This window comes from Rhipicephalus sanguineus, chromosome 9 (genome assembly GCF_013339695.2).
Source record: "Rhipicephalus sanguineus isolate Rsan-2018 chromosome 9, BIME_Rsan_1.4, whole genome shotgun sequence".
Lineage (NCBI taxonomy): Eukaryota > Metazoa > Arthropoda > Arachnida > Ixodida > Ixodidae > Rhipicephalus > Rhipicephalus sanguineus.
The window spans coordinates 92,735,066-92,749,922 of NC_051184.2; positions in this window are offsets into that span (position 1 = coordinate 92,735,066).

Consider the following 14,857-nt stretch of genomic DNA (forward strand, 5'->3'; position numbering starts at 1 on the left):
TGTACTCGTGCGAGCGTTCGGGAAAGTCCGAGGTGTCCAGCCGTCGGGTCGTCGTGCAGGGCATGCAAAATTTCTGGTCGCAGTCCCGAAGGTACAACGATAAGGTAGCTGGCTCGGGCCGGAGAGAAGTTCTTCTTTACGAGGACGTTGTTTTTCAGGGAAAATGATGCCAATCCTCGCCTGAATACTTTTGGGACAGCTATGGTCCTGCCCTCCAGGTAATCCACTAGACCCTTCAGTTCCGGGTCGGCTCGCTGTCGTTCGGCGAAGTCTTCGGCACTTATGGCTCCCAAGAAGCTGTCATCATCCTGGTCGTCGGGCGGTGGTGGGTCGACGGGGGCACGAGACAAGCAGTCGGCGTCGGAGTGTTTCCTTCCGGACTTGTACACGACAGTAATGTCAAATTCTTGAAGTCTTAAGCTCCACCGTGCGAGGCGACCTGAAGGGTCCTTCAAGTTAGCTAGCCAACACAAGGCGTGATGGTCGCTCACAACTTTGAAGGGCCTGCCGTAGAGGTAGGGGCGAAACTTTGACGTAGCCAGATGATGGCGAGGCACTCCTTTTCTGTTGTGGAATAGTTGACCTCTGCTTTAGACAGCGACCGGCTAGCATAACTGATAACCCTTTCCACTCCGCCCGTCCGCTGCACAAGGACGGCGCCGAGTCCTATGCTGCTTGCATCGGTGTGAATCTCTGTATCGGCGTATTCGTCGAAATGCGCAAGTATCGGAGGCGTCTGCAGGCGTCGTTTCAGTTCATGAAATGCTTCGACTTGCGCTGTTTGCCACCTGAATTCGACATCGGTCTTCGTGATTTGCGTTAGTGGTTCGGCGATCCGTGAAAAGTCTTTGACAAAACGTCTGTAATAGGCGCACAAGCCGAGAAATCGGCGCACGGCCTTCTTGTCGGTGGGTAGCGGGAAAGCGGCGATGGCAGCTATTTTCTGCGGGTCTGGGAGCACTCCAGTCTTGCTGATCACGTGACCCAAAAACAAGAGCTCCTCGTACGCGAAGCGGCACTTTTCTGGCTTCAGGGTGAGCCCGGAGTTCTTTATTGCTTGAAGTACGGATTGAAGTCGCTGGAGGTGTTCGTCGAAGTTCGAGGAATACACAACGACGTCGTCCAAGTAAACAAGGCAAGTCTGCCACTTCAAGCCAGCCAGCACGGTGTCCATGACGCGCTGGAACGTCGCAGGTGCCGAGCAAAGACCGAAAGGCATGACCTTGAACTCAAAGAGGCCGTCGGGTGTTGTAAAAGCGGTCTTTTCTCGGTCTCTTTCGTCTACTTCGATCTACCAATAGCCGGTCTTGAGGTCCATCGACGAAAAGTACGTCGCGTTGTGTAGTCGATCCAGGGTGTCGTCTATCCGTGGGAGGGGGTACACGTCCTTCTTCGTGATTTTGTTCAGGCGCCGATAATCAACGCAGAAGCGCAGTGTCCCGTCCTTCTTCTTCACTAACACCACGGGTGACGCCCACGGACTCTTTGAAGGCTGGATGATGTCGTCGCGTAGCATTTCGTCGACTTGTTTCTTTATGGCCTCACGTTCTCGCGTCGAAACTCTGTAGGGGCTCTGTAGGAGTGGTCGAGAATTTTCTTCTGTTATAATGCGGTGCTTAGCAAGGGGCGTTTGTCGGACCCGCGATGACGACGAGAAACAGTCCTTGTATTGCAGGAGCAGGGTTTTCAGCTGGTCTTGCTTGACCTTCGGAAGGCTCCGGTTGACGTCGAAATCTGGTTCGGGACCTCGATTCGTTGAAGCAGCTTCGGCAGCATCGAAGAGGGCGAAAGCATTGCTGGCGGCTACACATTCGTCGATGTAGGCAACCGTCGTACCAAAGTTGACGTGCCTATATTCGTGGCTGAAGTTTGTCAGCACTACCTTTGCTTTACCGTCGCGCAGCTCGGCTATACCTCGTGCGACGCAAATTTGACGGCTCAAGAGTAGTTGTTGGTCGCCCTCGATGACGCCTTCAAGGTTCGCAGGTTTTTCGGTGCCGACGGAAATAATGACGCTGGAGCGCGGTGGAACGGTCACCTGCTCTTCTGTAACGTTCAATGCATGGTTCCCTGGCGTTATCGACTCAGACCTCAGGTCGATGACGGCGCCGTGGTCACTTAGGAAGTCCATTCCAAGTATCACATCCCTAGAGCAATTCTGTAGGATTACAAAGCTCGCAGGATAAGTCCGGTTATTGATGGTGACTCTCGCCGTGCAGACACCAATCGGCGTTATCAGGTGGCCTCCAGCTGTCCGAATTTCGGGTCCACTCCAAGCGGTCTTTACTTTCTTCAGCTTGGTGGCGAACGGTCCACTGAAGACAGAATAGTCGGCTCCGGTGTCGACGAGAGATGTGACGCTGTGGCCGTCGATAAGGACGTCGAGGTCGCTAGTTCGTCGTCTCGCGTTGCAGTTAGGTCGTGGCGTGGGGTCACGGCTGCGTCGGTGTGTTCCGCTGCTTCCATTTTGCGTCGCCGGGTCTTCTTCAGTTCGCGAGATTTCGTCGTCAGGGGTCTGTCTGGTTCGCGTCGTGTTCTGAAGGTTTCGTCGCGGCGTCGTCGTCGGCGGCGGAGGATCTTCGGTAGTTCGTCGTACAGCAACCGCACCTCCATCGGTTGCTGCCCTTAGTTTTCCGGATACGGGCTAGGCGACCGGCCCCGGTTTGGGCCAGTGTATGGTCGGCGGTGCGGTGACATGTAGCGGCCGGGCGACGGCGAGCGGGAAGGTCGTCGTTCTTGCCACTGTGTTCCGGTGAGGTAGTCGTCAATGTCGCGCGGCCGTTCGCCTGGCTGCGGGCGCGGCGCGTTGACGGCGAATCCGCGTAGCCCCATCTGACGGTACTGGCAGCGGCGGTACGTGTGGCCGGCCTCCCCGCAGTGGTAGCAGAGCGGGCGGTTGTCGGGGGCACGCCAGACATCGGTCTTCCTCGGGGTGTTGCGCTGGCCGACAGGTGGTCGGTAGGGCGTCGGTGGCGGCGGCGGCGTCTGGCGACGGTACTGCGGCGGTGTGGCGTCCTTGGCGGGGGCGTGGAGGAGGAGCATGACGGCGGGCTGCAGCAGCATAGCTCATAGCTTGCGGCTGCGGCTCTGCTAGCTGAGGCGCGCCGAGTGAATGCTGGATCTCCTGGCGCAACGACGTCGGCGATGGACTCTACTTGAGGTTGCAACGAAGGTAGAATTTTCCGCAACTCTTCTTGCACGATTGCCCGAATCGTCTCACGCAGGTCTGCGGGTCCTAGGGCTTGAACGTCGGCGTAGCTTGTAGCCGAGAAGCTGCGGTTGTATTGCCGCGTTCGCATCTCAAGCGTTTTCTCGATCGTGGAAGCCTCCGATGCAAATTCAGTGACCGTCTTCGGCGGGTTCCTTATCAATCCAGCGAAGAGTTCCTGTTTGACACCCCGCATGAGGAACCTCACTTTCTTCTCTTCGGGCATACTTGGGTCGGCGTGTCGAAACAGGCGATTCATCTCTTCCGTGTAGATCGCAATATTTTCGTTGGGCAGCTGCACACGGGTCTCCAGCATAGCCGCGGCCCGTTCCTTGCGGACCACGCTCGTGAACGTGCTTAGGAACGTCGTCCGAAAGAGATCCCATGTTTGTAGGCGGATTCTCGGTTCTCGAACCACGTCCTCGCGGCATCTTCTAGGTAGAAGTATACGTGGCGCAGCTTGTCCTCGCAGTTCCAGTTATTAAATGTTGAGACCCTTTCGAAGGTCTCGACCAGGTCTCGGGGTCTTCACATGGCGAACCACGGAACGTCGGCGGCTCCCTGGGTGGCTGCATCACGACCGTTGTAGGTGGCAGGGGGTCTGTCATCGTCTCGGCGGTCGATGTGACGGTCTTCGGCTGCCTGGCGTTTTCGGGAAGGAGTCCGTACTCTGGTTGTAGTCCCTTCTGCCGGCGGCTGGTTCGAGGATCCGGGTTGTCCTTAGAGTCGTCTTCTTCGCGGCTTGGGCTTGGGTCAGCGCTCCGCGGTGGCGTCCGGATCATGAAGCAGCACCTCCACCAGATGTCACGTGGTCGTGACGTCGACGAAGACAGCAGTCGGCGTTTGCAGGATGAAACTGTTTATTTGGCCGAACTTGTGGCCGGAAAATGAGAACTAGAACTACAGCAATACACGCTGTACAATGATAGCGGCGAACAGGGCGTCGTCCGTCGATCAACTGACAAGCAGTCAAGCGCGTCGGCTTTTATACAGGCGCTATCGAACTTTCCAGTGATATCGCTGGTGGCGGCGTAATCTCTAGAAAAAGCTGGAACATTCGCGTGCGGGGCGCAATCTTAACAAACCGATCTACTACAATCGCGACGCTTTTAGAACACTACTTCGCGGACAGCGTCGAGCGTTGATAACCGTCCATGCCGGTCAAACCCGAATACATCAAAACAAGACAAGAAGTGGGCGTGGCAATATGTATATTTTTTATGTGCACAGCTAGTTATAGTGAACACCTCACAAACAAACAAAAACAACATCACACCTGCGCACAGATGATCTCCTTTAGTGAAGCCATTCGACGATTACATGCAGGAGTGTTGCAGGGCCCCTATATAATGATTTGCAAGAGTAATGACGAAAAACGGAATTTAAGACTTAGCACAGAGGGCGCTTTACAGAATTCACCCAGCGTGTCATGCACCACATACCTATCTCCTGTGGTAAAGTATATATTGCCCAAACTGGCCGATGTAGCAACGATCGGCTAGAATAGCGCTACTACAATGTGAATTGCGCGAGTCAAGGTCATCATGGTGTGCACTGTCGCGACTGTGGTGCAAACTTTTTTTCGATGAATGCAAGATTTATTTCTCTATGTAAGTAAACTCATACAAGACAAATCGAGGCAGCGGCCGTATCTCGTGCGGGTCAGTCTGCCCATCAGTACCCTAGTGTGAATAAGAGCTAACCTTTTGAGATCAAAATCCCAGGCCGATGGCGACATGAGAAGAATCTGTGCGCTGGTGGGGTCTTGTTTTCACTGTAAGTAGCTCCTCGAGTGAAAAATAAAGATTTTGTTTAAAATAAGCGTATTGTTTCTTCGTCCTCGTCGGTATCTGTGCTGTTCCCTTCACAATGTAATACCAACGAGCACAAGTGGACACTATGCTCGGTAAAACACTTCAGAAATTTCACAAGGAATATGTGGCGATCTCACGACACGTAATCACATGTGTAATACGCGTATAACATGCACAAAACAACGTGTGTAAACGCACTATGAAGTTTCATGCGTTGCTAGATTCTTGATCGAATTTCTTGTTCTGGCAGAATCCCTATCATTTACCTCATTCAGTGCTTTAAAATAAGCATGGCTGACGCCTCCGTCAAAGGAATCGGTATAACACTAAACTGAAACGAGTCTTCACAGTAGGGCTTATTGTGTAGTGACACACGAGAGCTTGTACAATGTCTATTGGTGTCTGGCAGGAATAGCACCGTTTGACGTGGATGCAACCACGTTGACGCCTAGTGGCATATTTCCATCGCGACGACTAACGCCCATGATCATCAATCAACCAATGTGGTAGCTGAAGTCTTTAACATATACCTGGCCGCAGCGTATCATTTGTCCCGCGGAAAGATGACATCAGCAAGCACACGATAAACCACTGGTGCTCGATATGCACTTCTTGAAGCCGTCGTCAATTAAGGTGAGAACACACTGTGCACTCCTGAGTAATAGGGTAACCTATGCGTGTGCTCAGCACATGCGTAGGTTACCACAGTGTGCTTCAGAAACAAGAGAGGCAGAGGCTCGTAGCTTGAGCCGCGAACGCGCGAAGGCGTTCCACGTCCCGCTGGCCTTCCGCTCCACCAAGGCACAACATTCGCCCGTCAACATCGTTGGCCTTGAGGACACTAGCTGGCCACCAGCTACAGTAGCCGCCCGCCGCGTCCTCGGTCATGGACAGCATTCCTCCTCTCCTTCTCCTCCCTCTTCTCATCTTTATCCCCTTTCCACCTACAGGCGCTGAGCCGTGCTCCAATTAGGGGTTGCAGAAGTTGCGCCTTTTCCTTGCCTCAACCTATCCTCCTCCTCCTCCTCGTTGGCTTTCTGCAGCGCTTACTGCAGCAGTTTTATTAGTCCGTACAATCGCACTAGCAGCAATGGACGGGCAAACACCGTTGGTGCATGGGAAGCTGCACTACTCCGGCAACAAGCCGTCACACGCGAACCCGAAGCGAAACGCAAAGAACGTAACTTCGTCTACACCCCGATGCTAGTGCGGCCAGTGCTTTTTGCCATATCGAGACGCTTCAATCATGGCCTCAAAGATTGCGCGCCGGCGAGCGATCTCGAAGGCCATTCTTTAAGTTCGTCGTCGCCGAATGGCTCTCTATCGGCGCTAGTAAGTTGTCATGCAGTATTACTTCACTCCACCGCTCACAGACAGCGGCACCGCCCCGTCTAGCTTCACCAACAGAGACCACCATGCGAGAACGAATGTGTAAGAGATATAAGGCTCGTTTGTAGTGTAGCGCCCATCTGCCTCGGTTGCTTGGGCGGCAGAGTGCCGGGTGTTTTTCGTCGCGGCCTCTTAAAGGGCCCTCACCAGGCCACATAGCAAATTTTAGTTAGACGCTGGAAGTTGTTGTGTGCCGAATGAAGAGCTGTATGGCGCAAGAATTTTTCAAATCGGTTCATTACGAGCTGAGAAAAACAATAATTTGTAGCGGCGCGAAACCATGATGCGAGGAGGTGAGTTTCAAACCCTTGCCACTGGCCCCGTGTAGCTTAGCAAGCCAAATCCCTTCATTCCCTCTTCACTTGACACATACGCATGAACGCGTCATGCGTATGCATGGTCACGAGCGCATGACGTGCCCGAGCCAGCCCGAGCACGCGAGCGGCGTTGCACGGCCGCTACCTTTTAGGGGCGAAGCTCCTAAAGCCGTGGGTCTGTCCCTCCTAGCTCGTACGTGACCGCCTATGCCGCGCGTATGTGCCAGTGGTGATGGCAACGAAGCAGCGCGAGTGTTCTTGGCCCAGCGCAGGGACGAAGACGACGTTGCAGTTCTTTCTCTTATCGATAAAGCGGTGTTTGTTTGTCGTGCTCCGTGCTCCTCGTCGATCCCACGTCGTTACACTGGTGGAGGTGCGGGGTAAGCTTCATGCTTGGCACTCCATCGCGGAGCCGGCAATCGAGCCCGGAATCGCCACCACGCGTCGAAACACCGGTCCACCGATTCAGTCGCCGTCTGCTAGTAGCCGTCATGACCGTGTACCTCGCACCCAACCTGTCTATCGGGGACGTCAAGTCGTTTATAGACGCTGCGTTACGTGACTACGGCAACAAGTACAAGAACCGTCCGTTTGTGCTGGTTGGGGACTCCAACGTGGACCTCATTGCCAATGACTGGATCGTGCAGCGCATGCTTTCCAAATACGCACTCAGATGTATCCATATGCAACCTACCACGATCCGAGGGACGTGCATAGACTTAGTGTTTGCAAACTTCCCACTGCAGCCAGTACAAGAACCTCTCTCGCTTCATTTCACGGACCTAAAGCCGTCATAATGAAGGGACCTCGCAATCCAGCCGCCATGACAACGACGAAATGAAAAGAACAAACAAGTAAACGGAACAACAAACGAACAAGAACAAAATAAAAGTTGATTTTGTATAATATACGCACCGTCTTACGTCTTTCTAATGATGTAATGGGCTACCTTTCACGGAAGAGTTACGGTTTACCGATGATCTCCCCCTCTCGAGCTTCGCCCACTTATCATCATTCATTCCGTGGATATGGCGTGATTTTTTTTATGTAACGGCCGTGGGCGTTTTGTCGGCGTTCTCTGTGGTGTACTGCCTGTTTCTGCGGGAGGGGCATGAAAGTTGAGACATTTGTACGGGCACGAGAGTGGCGGTATCATGAGCCAGTGCCGCATTAACGTTTACTTGGACGCGGTATAATAAATGAGCATAATGAGTGCTCGAACGCGCCAGAAAATTACTTTCGTTTCCAGGGCTGGCGTCTGCTCGATGCGCTAACCGCAGGGACACGAACGCATGGGAAAGGGAGGCACATGAGCCCCGCATATCGCTGCAATTCAAGAAAAAAAAAGAAAAAGACGCACACATTCCCTTTGTGTGTCTCATTATTTCTCTCAAGTTTTATTAATCTATTCAAGCAACAAATTACACAAACTACACATATCGTGTCAAATAATTATCGCAGTGTCACGTGCTACTGTTGGCGACGTCAGAGCACAGTCGTCTACGTAGAGGAGCGACGTCACAGCACTACTATCTACGTAGGGCCATTTTCTCATGTACGACATCCCCTCATTCTCTAAAGCGCGCGCCCGCGAGAGGAAGGGCAAGCAGCGTTCACCTTGAAATTTGACCCATTTCCGCGGCGCGTAGCGTTGCAAATTGTGGCAGACGTGATCGTGAACGCCCAGTGTATGCAGTGCGCTCGTTAGCTCAAAATTTTCAAACCTGGTGAGGGGCCCTTTAAGAAGTCCTAGGTTCGAATCGCGACCGGTAATGTTTTAGATGCGAAGCATCTCTTGCTCGGGGGGTATGTCCCACGGCGTTGGCGTCCGCACTCAGCACCTGCTTGCGCTTCTCCTGCGTTGTCGCTTCTGCTCTCGTGGCGCATGCGCTACTCTCCTCCTCTAGTCTCCTCTCCTTCAAGTGGTAGAGCGCTGCGCGCGTTCAGTCCAGCGCTTGCTTCGGTTGACTCGTCTGAAATGCGGGCTCGACATGCCGAAATTCTCTCCTGCGCAACGCCGCGACGAGCGCAAGCGCATGCGCGTCCCCTTCCCCTTTCTCTCCTCTCCTACGCTGCCCCCTCTCGCGCGCCTGTCGAGTTTTTTTTCAGGGACTTTATGTCGATCGCGTTCCCCGCTCGCCCTGTGGTGGTGGTGGTGAAAAACTATTTTTGAGAAGGCCAAAAAGGTAAAAAAAATATTTAAAAAATGAAAAAGCAGCGTTGTGGGTGGCCTTCAGGCTGCCGGTTGTGGCGTCCAGGCCGTGCCTAGCCGCGACGTCCTCGAATTAACGGCCAGGCTAGAGGGAAGACACGACGCGCGTAGTGTTCCTCGTCGCGTTCCACGACGAGAGGTCGGTCGCATGCCCGAGGTCGGTAGCACGCCCAACGAACGCCAACGGAACGCGATCGTGCAAGTGCTCCGGCTTCGCATCGCCTCATGGTCCCCTTTAGCGGGAAATGGTGTAATTTTTCTTATAGCTTTTTTTTATTTCTAATTCGTTAGCATTAATTTTATCAAGGTCATATGCATGACGGAAATACGGTACTAAAGTGGTGGTAGGCCCCGGCATAAAGCACTTTCGCGTTAAAATATGCCGAATGAATACTGCGGCTCGCTTTCCTTTTCACGGTCACCATTGTTCATTCTTAGGTTCTCATACAACCTGCAAATATAGTGCTCCTCATCTACACAGCGCAGTGCATTCAATTCGTTATAGGCGGAACACAACTCACCCTCTTCGCGGGCGTCTCGTTGAAACGAAGCACGCCGACCAGTCTAGACGTGACCTGCAGGCTTCCATCAGCAGCGTGCAGCCCCTCCACGCAGTAGACATTTCTGGCTCCGGGGAAACGAAAAGCAAGCCGCCAGTGACTTGTTGCCACTTCGTTTCCCGTAACCAGTGCAGTGGCTCGCCTCAACGTGGACACGCCGAGGCGCATCACCTGGTCTTCAATCTCGTCAAAGACGACATCCACTTACGCCTTGGTGTGCCTGCACGAAAATAAGTGACGTCACGAGGCCAACACTGAACGCTTAAAGGGCCCCTAAACCACCAACAGACGCTCGCGTGCTCCTCTCCGTGCCTTTTCTTCATGGACAACAGTCGTCATGACGTCACCTGTATGATTAGGTGACGTCTCGAGCAAGAGACGCTGTCAATGGGCGAACAAGAACCTGTTTTCTGCTAGCAGATGCCCGCGCTTTCTTGCGTTTTCACCTCGGACGCTGAGGAAGGGCACTCGGAGAGGTGGAATAGACGAGCCGACGAACGCAGCCTAGCGAAGGAAAGAGCGAAACCACAAAGCGCGTGCAACTCCGCCAGCGTTCGCAGTAGACTCGTGCACAACTGCAACGCCACAACTAAATTTCGACCTCTGCGTGGTTTAGGGGCCCTTTAATGCCGTGCAGACTGTGAGCGATGCGTGCATTGAAACTTGTTCAGGGCAGTTTTCTCGCAATCATTTGAACGCGCACAGCAACTTCGCGTATTCAGTCGAAATGAGCTAAGTCAATTGATTCGAAGGCTGATGTACGCCGGTGGCGTCTCTCTAATCCAGTAAATGAGTATTATTAGCCGCACTTAGAATAACTCCCGATTTCACTGTACTCTCAGCCTGAAGTCGGCGTAGTTTTCAGCTGTCAGGGTTACCGCACCCTCTTGGTACCTACTGCGTCAAAAATTCCAGCGGCGGCGTTAGTAGCAGGGGCACAATGCGCAAAAGTGTCCCTGTGGCGCAATGTGTAAGTCGCGTTTTGAGTGGAACCAGCGTACAGAGTGGTTGAGTGAAATGCTCAAATGTATGCCAAATTCAATCGCGTGCTCTTTGAATTTGTAAGTTGAATAACTTTTCGTCGCGCGCGTCAATAGCTAAAAATGTTTCTGCGTTCAACCAAGGAGGATGCGAAAACCGCGTTTTAATGTGTATTTATCGTATTTTGGCGCCATTGGTTCAACAAAATTACCCCAAACTCGGTATGGTAAATCTGTGGCCCCCTCAGAGGACAATGCACTTCATTTTTTACCGATTATGAACTACGTAGTACCTAGTATGCGCCGTAAAACATTTGACGTCACGGCGAATGGTGCGGAAACTTGAAGGTGGCGTCGCCACCCACATTTTGTTTTTGCGCGTTTTCTCGCTTACTAAGCGTCTTCTCGCAGCGAGCGTGGTGTTTTTGGTATCGTGAAAGAGTACATTACTAATACGAGAAAAACCGCTTTGCTCTTCAGTGTTCCTTTATTGATTTATTTCAAATATCCTCAAGCTACATACAGTATGTAATGCGTATACGTTGACAGGTAACAATGAGGCATGAAAACCCCACAGTAATTCTTGAAAAAGCTATTGTGATGTTGGGGTGCTATCACTGGGAAAAGCACGACGACCGCGAAAGGAGGAGCGCTACCGTACTGCTTTACCGTATTTGCGTACCGTATTTGCGTACCGTATTTCCGTAATTTGGTAAAAGACTCTAAGATCACTACTTTTTTAGCAATATTGAATAGAAGTAAACATGAAGCAACGCACCAAAAGCGAAAACTATATGTTGCAGATGTGTTTTCACCGATCTTCTTGTTAGGAGGCCTACGAACGTCCGAAATGGAAAATGTCATCAAGAACTCCGCTAAGTTATCCGTAATACTCGGTCGTCGAAGCTGCCTGAAGGCAAGCGAAACCATTTAACACAGTCATTTGCTGTGAACGACCCCGTCACGGTGGTCTAGTGGTTATGGTGCTAACTGCTGACCCGAAGGTCGCGGGATCAAATCCCGGCCGCGGCGGCCGCATTTTTGATGGAGGCGAAAATGCTCGTGGCCGTGTACTTGTATTTAGGTGCACGGTAAAGAATCCCAGGTGCTCAAAATTTCCGGAGCCCACCACTACGGCGTCCCTAATAATCATATGGTGGTTTTGGGACATTAAACTGCAACAACAATAACAATTTGCTGCGAACGAAGTAAATTGGCTGCGAACGAAGTGAATCGCAAGCTAGGATATCTACGCCGCAACTCTTCTGCCGTTTCCTCTTCCGTTAAACTAATACTTAACAAAACCTTAATTCGTCCAAGCTAGACTACGCTGCCATTGTGTGGGACCCTATGGAAGCGAAATCAATCACTGCCTTAGAACTCGTTCTGAATAACTCGGCTTGTTTCATTAACTCTAACTACAATCGCATTGCTAGCATATCAGCCATGACAGCCACCCTTTCTCTTCCATCTTTAAGTACGCGTCGAAAAATCGCCCGCTTGAACTTGTTTCATAAGATATATTATAATTCCGCTCTTCACGACATTCATTCTTGCACCGCAGTACATACCCCACCGCATTGATAATCGCGATAAAGTAGGTGTTCCATTTTCAGAAAAAAAAAAAAAAAACGCCAGGCCTGCGCGGAAAGCGCAGCACAGTCACAGCGAAAGCTGGAAGAGCGGCATTTCTAGAGCCCGTTGCAAACTCTCTTGGGGCTACTCATACGAGTATACTAGCAAGGTATCCACTACGCTACAAATCGCAATATTTGTGAAGTTGGGAAGCACCTACAACGCCATTATTCATCATTGTGCGCAGAAGCGAGGTTCCAGCTACACATATGTAAAGCATTATGTGCACTTTGTTTACGTGACGACTGTTGACGATGAAGAATTGTGGCTCAGCCTTTTGTAATGGGTTGGAAGCTTTAAACAACTCACCAGTTACGTAATTCGCATTGTGTGACGCCCGGTCGCTATTTCACTTTCCCACCATGCAATATAACATACGTTGACGTCAGAAAGTGAGAATGAGAGAGGGGGGAAGAACTTTATCGACACCTTTAGGAAATGGATGATGGGCTTATGGGCTTCCTTGGCAACCAATGCAAGTGCACTTGCGAGGAACCCACTACGCCATACCTCACCGTAATTTCTGTGACATAGGGAAACAGCCACATTTTTCGTCATTCAACGCAGAGCCCTGGTACCCGCTAAAAACATGTAAGGCATTTTGCGCACTTTGTTGGTGTTGTGCCTGATGACGATGAAGAATTATTTCAGAGCCCCTTGTAATGGGTTGGAAGCATCCAACAGCCCACTCGTTGCGCAATTCGCATTGTGTGACGCCTGGTTACAGAATTCGCGTTGTGTGGGGCGTGGTTGTTATTTCACTCTTCTACCATACTAACTACATATGTTAATGTGGTTCCTTCTGGACATGAAGCTTGTATAGCGTCTTCTTGCAAGGCAGTTCCAAGCACCGGCACGGCTCTGAGGTACAACACTGGCTCCCACGCAGAGGGCCCAGGTTCGAACCCCGTTCCATCCTAGAATTTTTTTCTTATTTCGTTTTTTTTTCTTATTTCGAGCGATAGTGGTTACGGACACCGGCGGCGGCGGCGAACAACTACGGCGCCAAAAACGGCCGGTGAAATGATCTCATAACAGCTTTCGCTGTAAAATGAAAACTGTGGTATCGGACGTCGAACGCGACGCCCGGAGAACAAAGGGCACGGCGCCCGGAGCGCCGGCCGGGAGGAAGAACAGCAGCAGCCGGTAGCCAAGCAGGAACTCGTTTATTTCATACAGTGCCGCGCATATATGTACAAGGTGGCGCACCCTAAGGGCAAAAATACTTTTTATGAAACCGAAACTGGAACTCACATACCACATCATGCCCCCCTAGAATGAAAAGGACATGTGGGCTTTAACATCCTTATACAGTGATTAATGACAAATATACCGTATACAACCTTAAAAGTACACACCTTAACATCCCCCCCTCTTTTGGTGTAACGTCCAATTGGTGAAAAGGAACCGGCACGAGAAGGAAACAAAAGCAAAGTACACGAAGTACTCTAGCTGAAGACACTGATACAAATAAAATACAACAAAGAGTTCACAGCATACCAGTGTACCAAGCGGTAGAACTGATAACCATTATACAATAAAGAGATGCACAGCATATACACAAGAATGCAAAAGTATGGCACACTGGGTTCAACAAGTAAGTGAAAAAAGAGAATTTAGGACACAAAGTCCTTAAACCTGGACGGTTTCTTACGCAACCGTTTCGAACTCCGAGGCGCATTTCGTTCTGAAGTGCTCCCTTGCGGAGCAGTAAGTTCTGTATCTTCAGATGAGCCTACTGGCTCAGTTACGCGCTGCTCAGGCACAGCTGAGAGCGTAGAGGAATAACTAGAGTCAGATGACTCGCTTAAGCGTCCTTCAGCGTTGGCTGAGGACGGAGAATGACAACGCGATGCATGGGAACCTGACGGCTCTGAGTCATGTCCATTATTGTTAAAATAATGAGTGGCATGAGGACTGGGCACGGCAGTCGAGCATTCGTAAAGTGCCTGTAAAGAGTCCTGCGACTCTGAAATGTGCTCGGGGCACGGAGAAACATTATGGGGGCTGGACACCACAGCCGAACGTTGGAAAGGTGTCTGTAAGGAGCCCGGTGGCTCCACTACGCACTCAGTAGAAGTATGGTGGCTGGGCACCACAGCCGGACTTTGAACCGGTGCCGCTAAGGAGCTCTGTGGCTCAACTGAAGGCATACGAGACGAAAGAGAAGCATTTTGGCTGGGCACCACAGCCGGACATTGAAATGGTGCCGCGAAGGAGCCCTGTGGCTCAAGTACACTGGCATTAGAAGAAAAGGAAGCATTGCCCTTGCAAGAAACGTCAGAACAAGTATGACAATATGAGCATTCGCAAGACCGGCATGCATGTACCGTTGACTATAGAACACTTGAGTAGGTATGAAAAATGAATTCTGAGGGGCATTAGACAGGGGCAATTCACGTTCACGAGCAGTGCGAAAAAATTCATCGCGACACATGTTCACCTGGACAATAGGGGCACTGCCGTTCGATGAGCTCGCCCTTGCGATGACTGCAAGAGCCTCTTGTTGAGTCGGGGCATCAGTCCCTTGCCGAGGAAGCCGGCACGGGCGCCGGTGGAACCCGGATGCCACTGCTGGCACGCCCTGTCGACGACCATGCTGAAGAGATGTATGCTCTGCAGGACTGGACTCTGGAGTGAAGGGGCGATGAGGCTCCAACGCTGCATTGACGGGAAGTGCCGATGGCGCGACGACGGAACAGGAGAGAGTCTCACCCTCGATGATAATCTTCAGGGCTCGGA